This window comes from Limanda limanda, chromosome 17 (assembly GCF_963576545.1).
Source record: "Limanda limanda chromosome 17, fLimLim1.1, whole genome shotgun sequence".
Taxonomy (NCBI): Eukaryota; Metazoa; Chordata; class Actinopteri; order Pleuronectiformes; family Pleuronectidae; genus Limanda; species Limanda limanda.
In genome coordinates this window covers 15,008,016-15,029,424 of record NC_083652.1, presented here as the reverse complement: position 1 = coordinate 15,029,424, position 21,409 = coordinate 15,008,016, and the positions used below count along the sequence as shown (strand labels likewise).

Here is a 21,409-nt window from a genome sequence, read left to right as displayed (position 1 = left end):
AGAGTTACTCACACTGATGGACGTGTGTGCAAAAGGGAGAGTCCACAGACATCACACCTCTGATTCTGTAATATTAACAATATCCCAACCTTGTGTGGTTCGTAGTAAACCAGTAAAGGTGCCACAGCAAGGGTGGAATCATTCAGGTTCAGATACAAGCAGAAAGGAAAACACATTTTAAATTCTGACCTAGAAATAGAACTCTGTGTGTTTGTGTCTGTGTGTGTCTGTGTCTGTGTCTGTGTCTGTGTGTGTGTCTGTGTCTGTGTCTGTGTGGGATGATTGATTGATCAATGCAACCAATCATCCATCTTCGAATGGAGGAGAATAAAAGGAAGAATGAATGTTTAAATGAGAGTTGATCCATCACGATAAAACTAATCTGCATGGCTAACCACAGGTCTGCTGCCAATTCAGTGTGTGTCTGTCTGTGTGTGTGTGTCTGCGCGTACGCTCATGCACCGTCCTGTAGAAATATGATGCACTGCATCTGGAACCTGCTCTGGTGTTGCCATGGTAACGCCCGTCACGCTGGTGGGCCCCCATTGCGCACTTGAACACACACACGCACATTGGCACACACTCTGATACACACACTGGTAATGAGAGACCAAGAGACTGGCAGCATGCCAGGACAATTGACACACACACACGCACACACACACACACACACACACACACACACGCACACATACACACGCACACACACACACATACACACACTGCCCCAACCCCCATGCCAGCCTGAGCGCGTGTCTGAATGTGTGTGTGCTCAGAATGTTCTAGTGCATGGGGGAAGGTCTGTGTGTGTGTGTGTGTGTGTGTGTGTGTCTGTGTATATGTGTGTTAGAAAAGGATAGAGAGAAGAACAAGAGGGAATAAGTTGAATTCCCTTCAATTAAAAAGAAGAATATAAAAAGAGAACGATAATTCCATCCTCTGAACCAGATTGAATTGATTTGTTTTCCTCTGCAACAGAAACACACAACAGTGCAGCTGAGATATGACGCAGGATTCTCAGAGTTTGATGAGACTTCTCCAGTAGCTAAATGTTAGATGTAATTTTAGATGCATCATTCAATGCGTTTAAATCCTTCTCTGTCCTGATATGAGCTCTCGGAGGTTTCCATCAGTTTCTCCCTGTCTCCGTTTCCCCCTCTCATCTCCTGTGCCCGTCTCTTTTTCTCCTCCCATCACATCATTCTCCTCTTTGTCATTCACACTTTGAACTGCAGTTACACACACGCCCTCTCCCTGCAAGGGGTCTGCCGGCCCAGCGCTGACAAAGGGCCTGGCCGGGGCTCTGTCCATGACAATGGACACATTGCATCAAGGCCCAGGAGAGAACTGAAACTTTGTACCGTTTTCAAAATCACTGACAGGTCAGGAGGTTCAGTGGCATTTGGCCTGATGACTTTTATCCCTTGTTAAATGATGAGCATAGAGCAACTTCAACTTCACAAAATCAATCAATGGACACAGCAATGCAATGCAAACATTAGGATTAGTGTTAGCAGCTCAAAACGTCTTGTGTTTCTTAATTTATTGGTTACAATATGAATAACAAAGTAGCTCAATCTAAATGAAGATTCCTGTTGCTGCTGGAGTCCCACTGTCGCCGTCCTGCACCAGTGACGTCACCTGGAGCCGGAGTCTGAGCCGTCGGGTTCACGGTGCTGAGTCGTGCTTTCACTGACCTGTCGATACACACATCAGGAGCCAGTCTCCGCTGTCAATCATGACATTTCACCTCATATTTTATAGCCTTGAATTCAATAAATCAGTTTTTATCAAAGATGGTGTCTGTCATTTTAGCTAAAGATTAGATTTAATTATTTGATGCAGTAAAATGGGGTGAAACGTTACGAGTGAAACCTGAGACTGACTTCCCCTGGTCGCTACTGAGCAGATGCTGACTCTGAATGCGTAAGATAACGGCGTTATGGTTTCTGTATAGTCGGATAAAGTGGAATCACATCATCCATCAGTCTGTGTGTGATGTATATTGAGGTTTTGCTTCATTCAGAGTGAAATCTGACTTTTCCTCCTTATTCCCGCTGTACATATGTATCTGTCTCTCTCCATCTCTCTGAGTGGCTCTGCCTGCTTCTCCCTGCTCTTAAAATCTTCCTCACTCCCTGTATAAACTTGGCAGACCGTTGGCACACTGACCAACATAGGCAGCACTGATTTGCATTCACTGATAGAAAAAAAATGACACACTGTATATTCAGCAAGTTGAAGACGCAGAGGAAGTAACAGCCGAGCAGAAAAGCCTTGGCTCTAAAACATTTTGTGTTGGCGTGACTGGCCTTCGAATTTCGACAAGCAGGCCAAAGGGACATCCATCTTTTACTTCATCTTCCCTCCCCCTACATCTCCCCCCACAGACACATGCACTCCGCTGAATGAACAAGCCCAGGGTGCCGGGGCTGTCTTTACCACTTTCATGGCCTCATGCAGCACGTGGTGAGGTGCAGACTTTCAGCATGTGACTGCATGTGTGTGATCTAAAGTGTCTGTGGGATTCTTTCTGGCACAGGGTGCATCAGTGTGTTTGCTCGTCAGCCCGGCGTCACCTCTCTGTGCACAGTAATACACGTACACCACGGATGAACGGCAAGAAGATCAGCCAATCAGTGCACCCCCTGCCCACCGATCTGCACGAGTTCCTGCAGTAATAGAGGAGCCAGGCCGGCACTGGATCAGTGATATGAATATAAATGAGAGGGAATTTAAATAAAGGGGTATGTTTGAATATACATCGCTGTCATCCAGGAAATGCATCAAGACCATCTGCATATTCAAGGCGTGGTGATGGATTATGGGGGCAGAGATGGAATGCACCCGCTGATTTACTTGCACGTGCATGTGTTGTGCGTTTGCAAAACAAAGTCTGCAAGGGTGAATGGAAGTCAGCCGTGTAAAGAAATCACAAGCAACACAGCTGATGGATTAAGTTATTACTCAGCTTGTTGTTCATGTCTGTGTGTGAATGCCTCGAGAGGTGAAAGGGGCGGGGGGGGGATGTTAAAGATCACGTGCGGGTTTCAACCACAATGAATCCATTCTACTGCTGGAAGAGCGAGGGGGGGGGGCACAAGGCAGGTAGAAGACAGAGATGAAGAAATATAAAGTAAAATATCATGTTCTGGTATGAAATGGGAAAAAGATTCTGGTATTTTACCCTCATGCATTTTGTTCCACAAAACAAACTAAAAACTGTAATCCGGGTTAATTCATATCAGACCCTAAACACTATAAAATGAAACTTCTGTTGACGATGCTCGTACAAAGATTGTAGCTCCTGTCGGGCTTGAGTCTAAACACTGTCTCAAGTTAAGGTTGAAAAGTTTGCTGAGTTATTAAATGTATATTAAAGGGATTTTTCACAGTGTGAAATATACCAAACATCATCTTTTCAAGCCCAAAACTTGCAGGATTTCAGAGTAGGACATAGTGTTTGGTTACATAGTGTTTTTTTTTTTTTTCTTAAATAAGGAAGACTATTCATCCTGGGTTTCTCCTATAATAATAAAAGCCTGGCGGACCACTGGTTCAACAGGAAACACCCACAGGCCAAAAATAAAAAAATATAATTACATAAAATAACACCAACAAATACGAAAAGGGCCAAGTCTCCATATCATGATGCTGTGTTGAAGTATTTAATCCAAGGTGCAAGGAAGATAAAGTGCAGCAGAGAATCACTGTGATCATGATTTCCTTGTTGCAAAGGTTACAGAGCTTATTTCATGCAATAAAAGATTCTATAATTATTTTTAATGAGAAGGAGGAGAAGATTTATTTTTGTGCTGCTTTTGGGTTTTTGAGCGTCTCATGTTTCTCCGCTCTCTGCGCATCGTGATTTTTTTGTTTTGTTTTGGAGAGTAGCACCAGGCCAATTCACAAATGTGTGCATATGCACTTCAAGCTAAACGTATTCATGACTAAAACAACTAATGACACAAATTGCTGCAGATGATTTTTCTTTCTTTCAGCTAATTAGTTCATTGACTAATCGCTGCAGCGCTGCAGAGAAGCGGAAAGAATCACATGCAGGGAAGGATGCAAAGGAGGACAGCACATGAGTCAGTGTGTGTGTGTGTGTGTGTGTGTGTGTGTGTGTGTGTGTGTGTGTGTGTGTGTGTGTGTGTGTGTGTGTGTATGTGTGCGTGTGCTGATGGAAAGTGAAGGAGGAGGGTGGAGGCAGGGAGAAGATGATGAGGTTAGAGAGGGACAATGTGAAAATGAAGGGGTTGTGATGGTAAGTGTGGACTGGATGGGGGAGGCAGTCTGAACGAGTGATGAATGATTTGGATCGGACTCAAAGAAAGAGGGAAGAAGGAGGCTGAGCGGCATCAAAGTCCCAGACATGCTCAAACATATATTTGTTGTTTCACAGGCTTTAGAACTCATGAGTGAGGCAGGAGACACAAGCAGGGATGTGCCTGTGAGGCAACTAGGCTGGCAGGCACAGGAGGAACAACACACTGCACATGCACGCACAAACACACACACACACACACACACTGCAGCACCATGCACACTGCAGCTTAGTTGTGTGCGTGTCTGTACTCAGGACAAGCCTATTACTACTTGACATGCAAATCTCTTTTCTGACCTTCTTCTGTCTGTCAGTCTGTCTCCCACACTGCCCCCCCCCCCCTCCACATAATCTCTCCTCACTAACTTTCTCTTCCCTGCTCACTCTCCCTTTTCCTCCTGTACATTCACATTTCAGCCCAATTCTCTATGGCCCCTTTCTGCCCAGTACAATAGTCGTCACGTTTTTTAACACGCTTCCAAACTTCTGCAGCTGCAACTGAGCGGTGCTTGCATGTGTGTGTGTGTGTGTTTTTATGTGTGTGTGTGTGCATGTTTTTACGTGTGTGTGTATCCGCCCTTGCATGCATGCATGTGTGTATGAAATGCATACACAATACAACATGCATACACGATACATATATAAATACATAAACTGATGAAACTAGCTAAATTATGGACATACCAAACATAGCTTCCCTTCAAAATAAAACAAGAAATCTAACAAAAAATGTAAATGTGTGCACATGCATTAATGTACATAATGTTTTGAGGATGTTGTAGGGGCGTGCTCACTTGTGTGTGTGTGTGTGTGTATTGGGCGACTGTGGCTGAGGGGGTAGAGCGGTCCTACTCTAACCAGAAGGTGGGCGGTTTGAAGGGCAAGATACTGAACACCATAGATACACTGTACGAATGTGTGTGGATGAATGGCAATAAAAAATGTACTGCAAAGTGCTTTGAGTGGTCATCAGGACTCTAAAAGTGCTATATAACTACAGACCATTTACCATTTACCAAGGCATAACTGTGTGTGTAAGATTAAACCTTGGCCTGATCTGAATACACTAAGCTCTTGTGGCTTCTACAGGAGCAAGTAACATCGATTCAGAATCTCCAGCTTGTGGCTGATCATCAAAATCTCTATTCAGAAAATGAATGGGATTTGGTTCTTCTGGAACCCCACTGTTGAGCTGTATTTGCATGTAATGACTTGAGCTCTGGGGTTTCTTTGCATGCATGTGTCAAAGTGCCTCAAACCAGCTGCCATCGTGTCACTACATCATGTCAGTGGTTTCTTCCCACAGCGCATACGGCTGAACTGCACATGGATGCAGTAAATCTATGGAGAACATGTGGTGAAAATAATGCAAATATATATTTGATCAAATTCACTGAACTCTGGACGTCATCACTTCTGACATCTGACTTTCTCATACAGCAGTAGAGAGACACTGTTTTCCTCCACGTGATCTAAAAGCTTTCACAGTATATTTCATGCGTTTCTCATCAGGTCTCTTTCACTTCTGCTTGATTTTTCTGTTGCGGGAGAAATAATGACAATTCTTCCCAGGTCTCATGTCACCAGCTTAAGAGCCACCATCCTCTGTGTCCCCCTGAAATCCTCCCTCTGTCTGGCTTTGTAATTATGTCTTAACAGCTGTGAAATAGGAACTTCAAACAAATGGGCGACGACAGGGAGACAACTGCAGCGACAGTCAACTGGATATTTTCCCATTCGGAGACCAATTATATTTGAATTCCCTGTTGCCCACGAACACAACAACAGCAGTAGGGATCTATTGGGAAACCAGGCTTTTTGGCAGCTGTCCCCCGGGGGCAGAGAGCTTACACTTGTTTATACAGTGTAGTGTAATCTTGCTGTCTTTGATACCTGGTCCAATAAAAATCATTACCTGGCAGTGAATGAACCATACTGATCTCTCTCTGCTTCCCGCTCCCTCACAGCCAAATCCTCACAGATAAGGGAGGTAATTTGTGGACAAGGTTGGGGCTTGTTTTTGCCAGTGGAGGGTCAATGGTCACTGCTCTGCACACACGTTGTGCCGGTCTCTCCTGTAAGCAGCGGCCGCCTTTGTCTCGCTGGTGAAGCGTTGGCAGATTCCACACTGTATTTATGTCTCTGTGCTGTTTAGGCGGAGGCTCTTTTTTACCCAAAAACCTCTATCTCTCTTCTTTTAAAGTCTTCACTTTTTGTTTTCTTACATCACAAACCAAAGCCACGCATGGATGGCTGCGACAGGCCTGAGAAAACGGAGCAGAGATGCTGAAATTCTCCAAATTCTTTCGTTTGCCCGTCAGTGTGCGTTATAGATGTTTTCACTTTCACATCATGACACATTAACAAGTTAACTCAGCAGCGACGTGCAGAGCATTTGCATTTCGCCTCGTAGACAGCGGAGGGATTTACGACATGGAGCTCTGAGGCTTTTGGGTTTCCTGCTCTGTGGAGCTTTGATATTGGGCTTAAAGCAAACACACACAGGTCAGTTACCTTTTTATTATTATTATAGTTTGAGTCAAAGCTTACATCATTAAACACAATGACTAGAATGGCACTCGAATGGTGAAGCGCATCCATCTCCCAAGGCTCAACAGACCTTAAACTTCAATCAAGATGCATCTACATGCACACTCTCATATAAATTACTTTTAATCAAAGATCATTGCATTATTTCTTGGGGAGATTCACAAATGTCGAAAAACAGCTTCTCTCTCAATGTGACAGGAAGTGAAACATTTTTTTCTCTAGATCTACATCTTAATCGAATCCACTGCAAAGGTTATTCCTCGACCTGCACGGCACCCTTCACCAAGTTTCAACTAAATCAGTTCAGTAGTTTTACACAACGAACAAACTGGCCAACAGCAATAAAATCAAAGCCTCCTTGGTGTGGAGGTTATAATGAGATTTTTTATATAACTGGCAAAAAGTTTATTATTTCACCTTGGGTAATAAGGGAGGTCAGAGTGATCTACTATACAGACACGCGGTGGGGGGGTTCAGTGCCCTGCTCAAGGACACTTCATCACATGGGTCGATGTGGTAGATTTGACAGTGACCTCCCTGTCTCCACTACTTCTAATCCATTACAAAATAATGCTTATGAATAAGTTTAAATATAAATTACCCAACTGTGGCTGTTATAGTTTCAACCAGTGTGGTTTGTCGGTCAACCTTTCTTTTACAGTACAATATGCATCTGTCACTGCTTTTGTTAGGAGGGGTAGAAACTGTCAATAAAAGAAAAAACAATAAATAAACAAAAGTATGACAGAGTCAAATGATACTTAACTGTAAAAGAAATAAGAAGAAAACAACATAAAGACATTTAATTAAGCATTATCCAGGACACTATCGTTTATTTCACACATTTTATGTAGAAAGATTGTCACTGCAGTGAGTTTACATTTATTTTGGGCATTGAAAACAACAAATACAGTTTCACCAGAACTTTACTGAGGATAAAATATAAAAATAAGGTAAAATCATAAGGAGGAGGGTGAGGACTCGTGACCTCAGTATTTTTGACTGTGATTTTCTGGGCAGAGACTTATTAATAAGATATGATAAGACTTGATTAATCCTGAGAGAAATGATTGTGCCAGCAATAAATAATATATAATAAAACAGTGAAAAAAAGAATAGTATTAAATCTAAAAAAAAAGGTGGTAATACAAATAAAAGAATAAAGTGTATAGTACATTAAATAAAAATATAAAGTGTAAACAGTAATGCAGAACCAGAGCCTAATGAGAATAAAAATAACCAATTAAACAACACACGGTTTAAATCCTATCAACACACTTTAATTATATGTGCAACATTTTCATAAATGTGTTGTGTGTTTGCTTTCACATTCACCTTCTCTCTTGTGTTCCTGCTTGTGAAGAAAAGATTGTGCCAGCTTGCTCCAAGATAAGAGTATCAACAATAAATAATATATTATAATACAGTGAATAAAACAATAGTATTAAATCTAAAAAAATGTGGTAATACAAATAAAATAATAAAGTGTATAGTACAATAAATAAAAATTAAAAATGTGAACGGAGTAATGCAGAACCAGAGCCTAATGAGAATTAAAATAACCGATTAAACAACACACTGTTTAAATCCTATCAACACACTTTAATCCTCTGTGCAACATTTTAAAAAATGTGTTGTGTGTTTGCTTTCACATTCACCTTCTCTCTTGTGTTGCTGCTTGTGTTTGGTTTTGTCAGTCAGAGGAAGTGGTGAACGTGTTTCCTGCCTCACACACACACACACACACACAGACACACACACCGAGGCAGAGGAGGGGAAAGCAGAGCTCAAGCGAAACAAGGTCTCAGGCAGCAGCAGCAGCAGCAGCGAGCGAAGAAAATGGCGATCATGCAGGACGAGTTCCTCCCGTCGTAGATGCTGCACAACGAGCTGACTTTCTTCTAGCCTTACCGCCGGCGGTCCTTTCCACTCTGTTGCACTTTACCCTTCGATGAGGTGAGCTCGGTTCCGCTTGTGTTCGGGTCGGTTGTGGGTCGTCGAGCCGGGGCAGGAGGACCGGGGGGTGGAGGTGGTGGTTGTGGGGGAGGAGGGGGTTATGCTGGCCGGTGGAGACAAGTTGAGCTGCCGCTGTTGTTTGGTTAGCCGTGACTGGGCTATGCTAGTTAGCGGCTAGCTAGCTAGCACAACTTGGGCGAGAAGCGCCTCGCTTTGCATTGCAGGTTTATTAAATTTGTTTATTAAAACGCATTTGGTAGCAACAATAAAAAAATGGCGAGGGGGGGGGTAGTTTTGCTGCAGACAACCGAGGACTTCCAGACGTCACTCTTGTAATTTGTAGGCAGCTTAACCTTGTGCTAACGCTAACTAGTTGGGTTAACCTTGGCTAGCCAGCTGTGCGCACTTTTCTGTTTGGAACATTGTGTATTTCTAACACTATTAACGCATTAATTTAACAAAAAATCAGCTTTCTTTCAATATTTATAGACGATATGCATCCCCGTGTTTGCTGAAATGCACCGCTGCGTTTTTTAAATTACACCGGCTAAGCTACGTAGCCAGCTTCGCAGCGTTAGCTCCCAAGCTAGCACTAGCACTGATGCTAATTTGACGACGCAGGTTGCTCGGCGGTGAAAGCCGGCGGATTGCGCTGCTTTTTTATTATATGGGGGGTTGGGGGGCGACGCATTGGTTCACATGAAAAAAAAACACACGCAAGGTTTATGGTGCTTTCACCGTGAATTTATCGTTAAGTCTGCGGGGTTTGGGGGAGTCTGGACCGGGGCGTTTATCCGCCTCGGTCGGCGGAGAGGCAGCGGCTGGTGAGCCCGGAGCTCCCCGGGTAAAAGGCTCCCAGTCCCCCGGTTGCTTTGCTACACTCGACGACACACAATCGCTGAACTGAAACCTGTGGTTGTGTTGTTGAACCGAGGTGTGTGCACAGTTCAGGTCATTGTTGTGTGTTCGCCTGCGCTTGGAAAAATACCAGAGTCGAGAGCAGGAGAGAGCGAGAGAGAAGCCATGTTGGTTAAGCTGTAAGTCAGGCTACAGCTGAGATAATGGCCGATCAGGACCAGATCTGTGACTCTGACCCACACACACACACAAACAGACACAAACACACACTCTCTCTTTCTGTCTTTATCTGTCACACACATTCTCTAGTCACTTTGCAGGACACGAGCTTTAAGGTCCCCGTGGTCATGCATTACCCTGTTATGCGGTTTAACCTGCATTTCCACACCACCTTGTCGAAATCCTTAACTCAACCCACAATTCGTCCACACTCTCACTGCTTGTGTGTGTAAATGATTGGCCCCATTGCAAAATTAACTGGGCGGAGGTGCACCTAGTATGAACTAGATTGCAACTATGTGTTTACCACTTCAGGTGCAGCAGCTTGACTGTGCAAGCCTCGCTCCTGTTCTCGTTTGTCCCCCCGTGACGAGTTGTTTAATCACAATAAACCCACTAAACCCACATGCCAGGCTATCTTTTTTATTTGCATTTCTGTGAGATTAACCTTCTTATCTGTTTTCTTTTCAGAGATTTGGAATCGGAAGCTGTTGCCACCAAAGAAACTGAAGCATCTTAACAGGTGAGTTTGTGGCAGCATTAACACACAATCAATTTAAAGCTAGGGTTGGTAATCCTAGACAAGCCAACAAGAGCATGATACAATTTGGGGGGAAATTACAACCCTGACACACAACCTCCTCCCATCGACCCACATGAACACGCACCTGACTTTTCCGTGACTTGCTGGCACGCTGACCAATCTTTTCATTTGTACTGAATGAAATGATATTGATTGTGTTTATTACAGTCCTACGAGGGCCATAGACACAGGTTTTAACTTCCAGATAACTTTATTAATTGATTGCAATTGGGACGTGAAGAGTATTTCAACAAACAAGATAAATAAGTGTTTCAGAAACAGATCTCTACCTTTATATCACCATTTCAGATACTTGGATGAAAGCAGAACCTGTGTGTGTCTGTATGTGTTGGGCTGCTGGAGGGGTGTGTGTGTGTGTGGGTCAGGGGGACATGGGGACATGGGACGGGCAGCTGCTGCTTATGCAAGCACATGCAGTTCCGTTTGAATTGAATTGGAGGGTCTGGGTTGGTCTAGGCCGTATTGTGCTGAGTAAGCTTTGCTGTTTTAAAATCGCTAAATGACAAGCCAGGGTCCTGATGTTTTGTGTGTGGAGAGGTGTTTGTGCAGCTCATTGTGTTCATATAGTTGGTCTACATGCACGCACACAATAGAGGCATGGGCCACAACGAGTCCATCGCCCTATACCGAGAGTTGAGCTCTAACATATTCAGGTTTCTGATCGGAAATCAGTTTAAATCTTGCTGTGGTGCACAATATCCTGAATTGTAATTTTTCATGATTAAGTTGTAATTTCATGCTCTTGACACACGTCAACAGCATTTCTGTTCAAATACAGTTGTTTTATTTCATGGTTTGTTTAGCTAATTGCTTCATAGTGTATGCTGGTTCGTTCGAGGAAAGATGCTTCACATTTTGTGAGTGTGCAAGTGACAATGTTAATACACATAGATATAAAATATCAAACTGTATTTGCCGCATCTTACATTTGCTCTTTTACATCAGTTTAAAAATGTTTCTCTCAGTGTGACTTTAACTCGATGTTTATTCACATGAGTCAGATGGAATTTCTATTCTGTTCCATAAATAACGCAACGCTAACAGTCCAGTGTTGCCTGAGATCATTCCAGCTTCCACTTGGTGTTTGGGAAATCGGATTTACTTTTGTTTTCAAAATATGCTCTGTCCTATAGTTTACAGCTAGCAATTTGTAAACAAATATTGTAAATGTAATCCATTAACAGTTTGTGGCTTACTGAATAGGTAAAGTTTTGAACATTGCTTCTCTGCGTGTCTTCAGTTATTCATAAGCAAAACATACGTGAGTAATTCTGTGTCTCCCCATCCTCACAGGCTCACATATCCTGTTTATTGCTTTTGGGCCTGTTGAATTTTTAAATATAACAGTGACGGAACATTGTGTAATAAGTTGAGTCTAGTGTTAGTTCCTTTGTGTTACAATGCTTTGTTGAGCTTCACTTTCACTTTTGGCTGTTGTCTGGCTCCGTTTTCTCTACACGTCTTTTTATTATTCTCTAAAATATGTAGAGTGGCTGAAGCTGCTGCAGCGTAAATGTAAATAAAATGACTCCATATTTACATGGCCAACTTGTGATGATAATTTAACAGTGCTGTGCAATGAATTCCTTGTTTGCAAGGTTCAAGTCAGGTAGTTGACCATTGCCCCTGAGCAGCAGTAAAGCCACACCTGCAGATGGTCATGAGACCAGGACACTCACAATTGTTTGTTGCAATTGATCTGCACAGGTAAAAAAACTATGCAACCTGTTAAAAATTTTACTTGGAGTTATCAGTTAATCAGTGTAGATGGGAAATTTTAAACACCTTGCTAGAGTCAAGATTGTGGGTAATATGTTGTTGTGCATGAAACTTGGACTTTAAACTTATACCGCTGATGTAATAGTTTTGGATTCAAAACTGTAATAACATGCCTTTGTCTTTTCCTTCAATTAGAAACAATTATATTATCATTTAAATTAAAAATTGCATTTCAGTAAAATGAGATAAGACCTGATTTGCAACTCCCCCCCCCCCCCCCCCCATCTCTGCCTGGAGCAAAATTGAATTTCTTATTCAGCCAGAAATATCACATTGCCTTTTGTCAAGTTAGCGCGACCTGAAATGAACCGCCTGTTTTTCACTCGCGTGTCAAAACAAGACATTTAACGCAGCCAAGCTGGAAATGTCACATCTTGGAACGTCGGCCTCACAGGAGTCTTCCCTGTTGAGCTGTTTGTGATGAGGAGATACCCGCTGTCATTCCCTAATTGAGTGATGGCGTTCCTGGCCGAAGCCTCCAGTGTGGGAACATGCTAATGCAAATTGATGCAAATGACGCGTTGTTGTACATGCAAATTAGCCACGCGACTAAGCTCCAGGTTTTTGTTCTGCTGGGATAGAAGAAACCTTGTGAGGGTGTTAAAAGATGCTCATCGTCGGTTGTGTAGGTGTAAAAACAAATACAACAACTTTGTCCAAAAGGCTACAAATACAATCGATACCCAGTCCTCGCGGGCATCACTGTCTGACTCACTTCTGGGAGAGAAACAACGTTTACAGGGTGTGAGGATGCAATAGTCTGAAGACTCAGACTTCTCATCTCTACCACCTCAGGAATCCAAATGAAATGTGATTATTTAAAATTATGTGGGAGGAAGAGGAATCATTCTTCACTACGAATGATACAAGAGCAGAAGTAGCTTCATACTTAACTGAATTGAAAAGGCAATTCAGGGCAAAATATAAATTATGAGCGTTTGATTCATTATTATTCTGCACTAACTGAATGGTATGACGTCTATTTGAAACCCTTCTTGGCAACTTTGACAAATACATTCACTAATCTCTACTATAATTAACTTGTATCCACAATTGCCTGGAAAGTGACCAGCCCAAGCTTTGTACGTAATGTACCTGTCATCATGCATCTTGCAGACAAACGGGGAACAACAGTTATTAAACACATTTAGAATCATTTCCCAAATATAAATACAGAATGCATAAAAATAGATTGCTCCTAATTGTGATTAACTATTTTAAGTTATTATTTAAAGGAAGTGTCACCTTTGATATGCTTTATTTTATATGATCTGTTCCAACTCTCCAGTTTAACTATTACATCCATGACTTTAAGGAAAGCCCCCACATGAATCAGAGTCTAATATAAATACAAATGTTTCCGTTTAATTTAAGGTTTAGATTTAGCTTTTATTTTGATTTTAGGTCAAATAAATAAAAAGTATTGTCTGTTCCACCTCAGTTTTCTTTATTCCTTATTTTGGTGACTGGAAGTGTCCCGCACCCCCCCACCACTGTCAGCTGTAGCTGTCGGGGGATGGGCAATTGTCGGTCCATTCATAAACAGATGCTGTCCGTGGTGTGTGTGTATGTGTGCACTCCAGGAGGGCCCCCACCATGCTCTGCTGTTGTTGTTGGTGAACCCGGAGCCATCTGCTGAAGCACTTGATGGTTGGAAAGGACAGAGGGGGGTTATGGGAACAGAGGTAGAAGAGTGGTGTCTGAAGATGGTTGGAAGAAAAAATGATGGAACTTTGTTTTAATTAGTTTAACTACAACAGATAAAGGCAAAAAGCTGATTTAACTGGGTTCAAAGCAGAAATTATCAAACATCAAAGCAGAATCTTTTGTTGTTAGTATTTTTGAGCAGCTGTTATTAATTAACTAAGCGGAACCTAATAAATAAACAGTTAATGTTGCATTCATGATGAGTAGTTTCATCCTCTCTGTGCATCTGTCTGTTTATAGCTAACGTAAATGCTGTGCTGTAATCCCATTATTGGATTAGACTTTCTCCTGCAGGCTAAATGGCACAGCCACCGAGACCAGTGCAGCTAAACTTGACAATCACAGACAGAGAAACTATACCGTCTGATTTTAAAATAATAGGGACACTAGTAAAAACGTATTTGACTTGTGTGTGTTTGGGAGCAAAAAGAGAAGCTATATTCAAACAAGCTAAAGGCAATAAAATGCTTAATCTCAAATCGTGTTTCATCTTGTTCCTTGTTGTTGTCAAGCAATATAAACTGGTGTATTCCTGACTTTCACTATAGATAATAATTATTGTGAAACTTCTCTATTCTTTAAAAGTCTGAACAAAGCTCAGCACCATGAATGGGAAAAAGATAATATAAGGTCATTATCCGGTGATTAGTTATCAGAGATTAACTTGTTTGATCTACTAAACATCAGAAACTAAGGAAAACATCCAGAGCTTTGGAGTTTATTTTTAAGTTACCATTAGGCTTATTTTGTCGGTATTTTTCTAAGCACCAAGATATTTAGTTTACGAAAAATACATTAACTTTGATTAAAGGGTTGCAGTTTCACAGCCTCCTCAAACCAAAACCAAGTCCTTATGACTAAATGATGAAGTTTGTGGTAAATACTGTGCAATGTGATGTAATGGTGTCTGTCTCTGTTCCTCTCCACAGGGATCAAACCCATAGAGGGAAGAACAGTGGATGGAAGAGAGAGAGAGACGGAGAGTGTGAAGAGGAAGGAGGATAAGAAAATACAAGACTGGACAAAAGGTGAGTGAAGGCGTCAGTGACGTCTGTCAAGAGCTGCTTGGTTCTGTATACAAATCCAAAAACTGAAACATGATTTTGGTGATTGTCTTTTACAGTTTGTTTAATCAGTAATTGAGTCATTACTTTGCACAACACGAGATGGTCCCACACCTTAATAAAATATTATTGCTCAGCCCTATGTCCACTTAATTAAAATGATTTGCTACTATACAGATAGTCTTCCTCTGTGTTTAATTAAGCATCTGTTGCTTCTGTGATGCCAACCTCTGTTCACCCTGCACTTAGCTCTTTATCTATGATATCCGCTGTGCCATTAGAACAGCAAGATCCAGCTCTCATAGTGTTGATAGGCCCATTTCAGTTCTGCACAGTAAGCAAAGATATGATTAATATTGCATATCAACAGAATAGTTCTGGAGGTGGTAAAAATGAACACTGCCGTCTTAAAATAGATTTACAAGCCTCTGAGCTGCAGTTTAGAGTAGAGACATGAATCTGGCAATAAAATCTGGCTTTCAGGACTTTAAAAATGTAATCTTTTTATTTTTCTCACATTTTATCTTCCCCGCATAGTCTGGGTCCTGTCCCTGTTATCTATCTCACTGGTGCAGTGTGCTTTACTCTAACGACCCTCAAGGTCTTATTGCCATGTGACGGAGTTGTGTTTCCATTGAACTGCGTTACAGTTTCCATAGACTCCTCTTTGTACAGGCCTACTTCATTTACAGCTGCGACTACTGTCATGGTTAGCATAGGCAGGACGTCTGATAGCGTATATCTCTGACCTTGAGCCCGTCTTTCGAGTTTCAATTGCTCTCTCTTTTTGTTTTCACTCCTCCGCCATCGTCCTACTCTGTCTTTCACTTCGTCTGACCCTCAGACTACATAGTTAGATGTGGTGATGCGTCTCTTTACAAACAGATGAGTTGAACTCTCTGTTGTACCAGACCGTGAACGGACAAAGCCATTTATTGTCATGGAAGCTCCTCCCCCCCAGATAATAGTTATACAGTAACAGGAGTAATCATTGTTCTTCTGAAGGGTGTTGATACTGCAGCGAGAGTCTAAAAGCTAATGTAACGTGAGTTATGTGCAGCTCAGCTCAGTTATGTCGTGAATCCAGTTGGAATGTGACATTTTATGGAGATCGTTTTTCTGACAGAACAAATGATCGTATTTGACTTTAATAACTTGACTAAATTTTATATTAAGCAGTGGTTTGATTGTGGCTTCTAATTTATCCTTTGTCAGTGTGATATAAAATATTATTAAAACCTGGCTGATGGAATCCTCATTCATTTAAAAATAAGGGAAAATAACCCGTGAACCCCGGCTTGTAATCTGCCGTGTGACTGGTAAAGTAGGTAGAAGTCCTATGTGCTTAAAATAGTGTCTGAATCCTGAGTCATGCAGTTCAGTGCAGAAACATGAATTTGGCAATACATGATAAGCACTGGAAAGAAAAACATATTCAACTCCCATAAGTCTGAAGTAAATGTACTGCTGGGCTCAAAGCTGCAAGTTGAAAGTTTCTTGGCATGCCTGCTGGCAAATATTACCAGTCTGGGTGGAGGTGGGCAGGTGTCTGTGAAATCAAATGGATGACTGAATAATGGACAGATCAGCTAATGAGTCATAAGCAAAACCTTAAGTTTGTGCACATTGCCCTTAGTTTTAGTTTGGATTGTGTGCGGTCGCCCCTCCTAACCACTCCCAAAGTTCACAGGACAGCGGTGGGCCACATGAGTGCTCCTATCTGCTCGTGTACACACTCGCACTGCACATGTAAACAATCGCAGTGCATACTGTTTTGGAAGTGAAGCAGATGTGTAGCACAGAACCTCCTCATGTCCTTCATGTTGGTCTCACATGAAACCAGGGAAGCCTCAGCAGGAAAGATGCAGAATCTCACCCGTCACTCTCTCTTTGTGTTCTCCTCAGCTTTCTTGTTGATGAGTGGTTGTGTATATTTGAGAGAGTAACACTGGCGTGTGCTTCTTGCACTGATGAAATCTAAGTCGGACAAGTCCAGAGGAGTTGGGAGTGTTTAGGAATGTTGCCACGACAACAAGGTCTTCCCTAACTTTTGCCTTAACAAGTTACTTAACCTCGAGAGAACAGATTCGAGATGGCCTGCTCAGAGAAAGATAAAAGTAAAGCGTGTTTATAGATAATCAGATTAAAGAAGAGAAAGGAAACCAGCAAAGTTAAACATGTCTGTGAGCTTGAGGAGTAACAAAATGCTTGTGTTGAAGCAGGAGCAGATTTTTAAAGGCAGTGCTGCAGACGTAGGATCAGATGTGAGGAAACGTGTCCTTGTATGAGAAGTGTTTTCTCCGGTGCAGCATTTATCAGACGTGCACTGTTGGCATGTGAGCTGCAGCCGTCTTTTTCATACCATGTATACGTGGATATATTTCAGACATTCAGGTTTGTTGCTGAAAGCCGGTGGAGTTTTACTTTCATGCAAATTATAAAAAGAAAAATAAGTCTACTTTTGGGGGAAAAGCATAATGCTTCAAATAGATTCTGCAGTTGCATAGCAACAGGCGGACACGTGAAAAGTGCCTGAAGCAGAACACAATGTTCAGATGATAATTCAGTTGCACTGGTGTTTAAGATGCTCAGGTCAATCAGTTGAGAGCATATGCAATGTCTTCTATTTACTAGCCTTTGTAGCGGGGATGTATCGATGGTTTGGTATCAATTTCAAATTTCTAAAATGAACATGTGAGAAACTTAATGCAAGATATTATGTGAACGAGCAAGATGGGCCTGTCAGTTAAATGCATCTTGATTTAGATCCATATTTTCCTCACCAGCTTTATGGAACTTTTAAGGTAGAAAACAGGACCAGAACACTTGGATCAGTTAATTCTGTTTTTCCTTGAGCACTATTCAAGGATTCATGAAGTTAGCTACTCGTCCCTTTGTTTCTTTCCTTTTTAGTGTGTAGAAGGGGGGGGGGGGGCGGAGTACACATTGTACTGGCTTCGGCTCCTGCAGACTTCAGGAAGTTGACCTCTTTGCTTTTTATACATGTTCGAAGCTGCAGCTGCATTCCTCTCCCATCATCCTCAGTGACAGCCTCTTCGCCTCTTTGTCCCTCCTCAGACGCATTTCCCTTCCCTCACAAGGCTGGGCGGTATGACCTAAAATCAATATCACGATTATTAAAAAAAAATTGGACCTTGATTATTTTGTGCCTCACTTCTGATTAGTGTTTATTGTTAAAGTGTGATGTCAGTGGGGGAGGGAGGAGGGTTTCTGCGTTTCGGAAAGTATTAACGTACATGAGCAAAAAGAAGTCGGTGAGAGGTTATAAATGTCAGTTTTTCCTATTGATTAACGCTCTCACTCTCTTCCTATTCCTCCACTTTGCCTCAGTATCATCTGGTTTCTTTTGTGTCTTTCTTCTCCACTTCAGCTACACTCGCTGTGTTTGTGTCTTGTCCCCATACCGTCCCTCCACCCCCCCTCAGCCCTCCCCGCCTGTAAGATGATAGCAGTGGAACTGCTGCCAACTCCAGGGGCCCTCATGAAAGCCGTTCTCAGATAGAAGCAGGGAGAAGGGAACAAACTGTACTCTGTACCGAGTAGCAGCAGTGAACACGCTCACACGCGCACACACACACACACACAGAGGGATAATGTTAACTTTTTCCCTTTAGTTATCTCACATAATTAAAAGGAACTGTGATCTTTGTTGTAGTAACTATTTTGTAGCTAAATAAATTCATAGGGCTTATGATTAAAACCAGATAGATTACTTAACAAATATTAGTTGACATGCAGACACAAGCTGATAAATTGTTTTGATGAATCTGCTGCTTTTTTCTTGAATAATTCATTCAATCTTTGCTCCAGTTAAAATCTAAAACATGAATCTATCACACCAAGCAAAGAAAAATAACAAATCCTCACTATGAGAAGATGGAACTAGTGCATACGACAGATTTTTGCATTGAACCTTAAACTACTGATCCTCATAATACTTGATTTACTGCTGAAATACAAATTGATTAATTAACAAATAGTATCAAAATTCAAAACTACAATTTCTGATAATGGCCATAACACTTTTGTTATCAACTGAATAATTTCTCCCAAAGTGTTGATCACTAACCAACATTGGTTCAGTCAATAATGTGCACTTAAAGTAAAGTGATAAACATCTACTTCATTTTTAATTTGCACTGCCTAATAAGGATAAATGTTTATCTCTGCGTAAGCACTTTGAATCAGATGCTTTGGGGTTGACGGGTCTTTCCATGTTGGAAGGTTGAGTCAAGATTCAAGGAAGTAAACAGCTCAGTTTGCTTGAAGAGTCTTGCCCTTTAAAAAGAAGTAGCTGCCAGAGGGAGCAGGTCAATTCCACAGTGAACGCTCTAAATTTCTCCTCCTAAGTATTTCTCGTTATGTGTTTCATATATGGAGCCGTTTTCTCATGAGGTTTTTGAAATGATGATATCATTGTCTCGTCTGTTTTTTGATTGGTTCCAGACGGCCGCTGTGCAGCCCTCTGGCAGGCTGAATGTTTAGGTGCTGGCTGTGTGCCCATGTTCAGCTGGTGAGCGGCGAGTTAATAAAGGTGGAGTTTGGCCTCAGTTAAGTGTGTCTGGTCAGTTTGTTAGCTTTCATAGCAATGAGTCTGTAAAAAGCCTTTCCACGGATATGAGTTGCCATGTTTGGATTCTGTTTTCTTTTAGTGGACTCGGGTTAATGTCACTGATCTAAACTGAGCATTTAACATTAAAACCACATGAGTTTCCTCCAAACGCTCCACACATCTAACACATGCATGCTTTATTGCACCTGCACACTTGCTCGTTGTGCACACAGGAGTTAGTGGGGTCTCTTATCATGTTGGCTTGTCAACAGAGTGGTTGCTATTTGAACGCAGGGTTTATAAATAGACCTGTGTACTGCTGCAGCAGGCACAGAGGGCTAACACACTTGTTAACCTGCACCGAGAAAAGGTCAGGAGGCACGTGCACACGCACACACACACTTTTCTTCTTGCTGTCAAATGCACTAGTCCACTTTCCCCTGAAGGATGTCTGTGTCCCTCTCCGCTCTGTTGATTCCTGCCTTTGTCCTCTTTCTCTGTTACTGTCTTTTCCTCGCAGTTGCTCACTGCTTCTCTCTCAGCTCCAGGATAAGTGGTTTTGCTCGCCATGGCGTCTGAGGGCAGGGCTGCTAGCTTTAAGCCCGTTGTATAACCCTAATCTAGTCCCAACTCGTACACAATCGTTCCCCCTCAAGAGGAGAAGGTGTGCAGGGTCGTTACTCTCTTTCTTCATGCTACTTTTCCAACATACCTAACTGACTCACGTGTTTATCTCACACTCAAGGGAACTGAATCTGAATCAGAAACATCTGCGTGTGTGGTTTTATGCCGGTAGGGATTGTTGATCACAGAGACGACATTAAAAAAAGCCAAAGAAAAGCTACAGTTTAAATTTTTTTTGGAAGTGGAAGAAAGGGTTTTCTCTTTCGCAGGGATTCAAAAAATATATCTGTGATGATAACTTTAGATTCGGCTGTTTTTTCATAGTTTTCTTTGTCACAAGACCAAGGCAACCCTCCAAATGTCACTTTATCACAAACTCATAAAAGAAAGTAAACCACTTGACTGCATGATGTGGTCTGATCACATACTCGTCTTGTGTTTACTGGTGATACAAATCATAACATTAGATTTCAAATAGGCCTGAAAAAAATTACACAAGAGAAGTGTTTCTTCTGAGTCTTGTGTGCCTGTCATCTGCTCGTCTGAATCCCGTTGGACTGTATAAATATTAAGACATTCGCATGAAACATGATTTAATCACAGTCGCCTGAAACCCTCTAGAAAGACTTGAAAAACTGCTGTTGGTTAGACTGGTGATGGCGATGTTATTATTAAGTGGTTTACAAACCAATCATTTGCTGTAAAGTTGTTGATAATGTCCATGCAGTATGTTTTTTTTTTAACCAACCTCCTTGCTTTTTTGTCTTCTTCTCTGTTGTTCTCTGCAGTGCCGGAACACACCAAGTTGAGGCAGAGACCTAAATCCAAACCACCACCCCCCCCCCCCCCCTCCCCGCTCACACACTTACGTGCACACACAAACACACATACAGTCTTCAGCGATGCCAACGGGGCCTGGTCAGCCTTCTGCCCGCTCTGATAAGCCCCGCCTTGTCACTTCAGGCCCTTGAGGCTGTGTCCTCCTGAGCTTCGACTTTTGACCTCCCCTTTGTCGACCTGGGATCCAGAGGTCACCCGTTCTCCACTCAGCCCAGGGACGCCCTCCTGCACAGCCAGGAGCCGCAGCCACAAGCCACACTGACAGGTAAATTATTAAAAGGAAGATAAGAACTCAAGCACACTGTTGG

General features: G+C 42.1%; 1 protein-coding gene across 2 annotated transcripts in view; it reads left to right on the top strand.

Annotated features, from left to right (window-relative positions):
* Positions 1-6,602: 6,602 nt before the first annotated feature.
* LOC133022634 (trinucleotide repeat-containing gene 6A protein-like) overlaps positions 6,603-21,409 on the top strand; it is a 30,141-nt gene continuing 15,334 nt past the window's right edge. The window contains exons 1-4 of one of the 2 annotated variants that reach the window (XM_061089484.1): positions 6,603-6,832; positions 10,382-10,433; positions 14,930-15,028; positions 21,050-21,366. The gene's annotated coding sequence lies outside the window, so the exon portion shown is untranslated. Of the gene's footprint in view, positions 6,833-8,637; positions 8,834-10,381; positions 10,434-14,929; positions 15,029-21,049; positions 21,367-21,409 lie in introns of those variants that run through there. The other variant, XM_061089483.1, reaches the window with a different exon arrangement.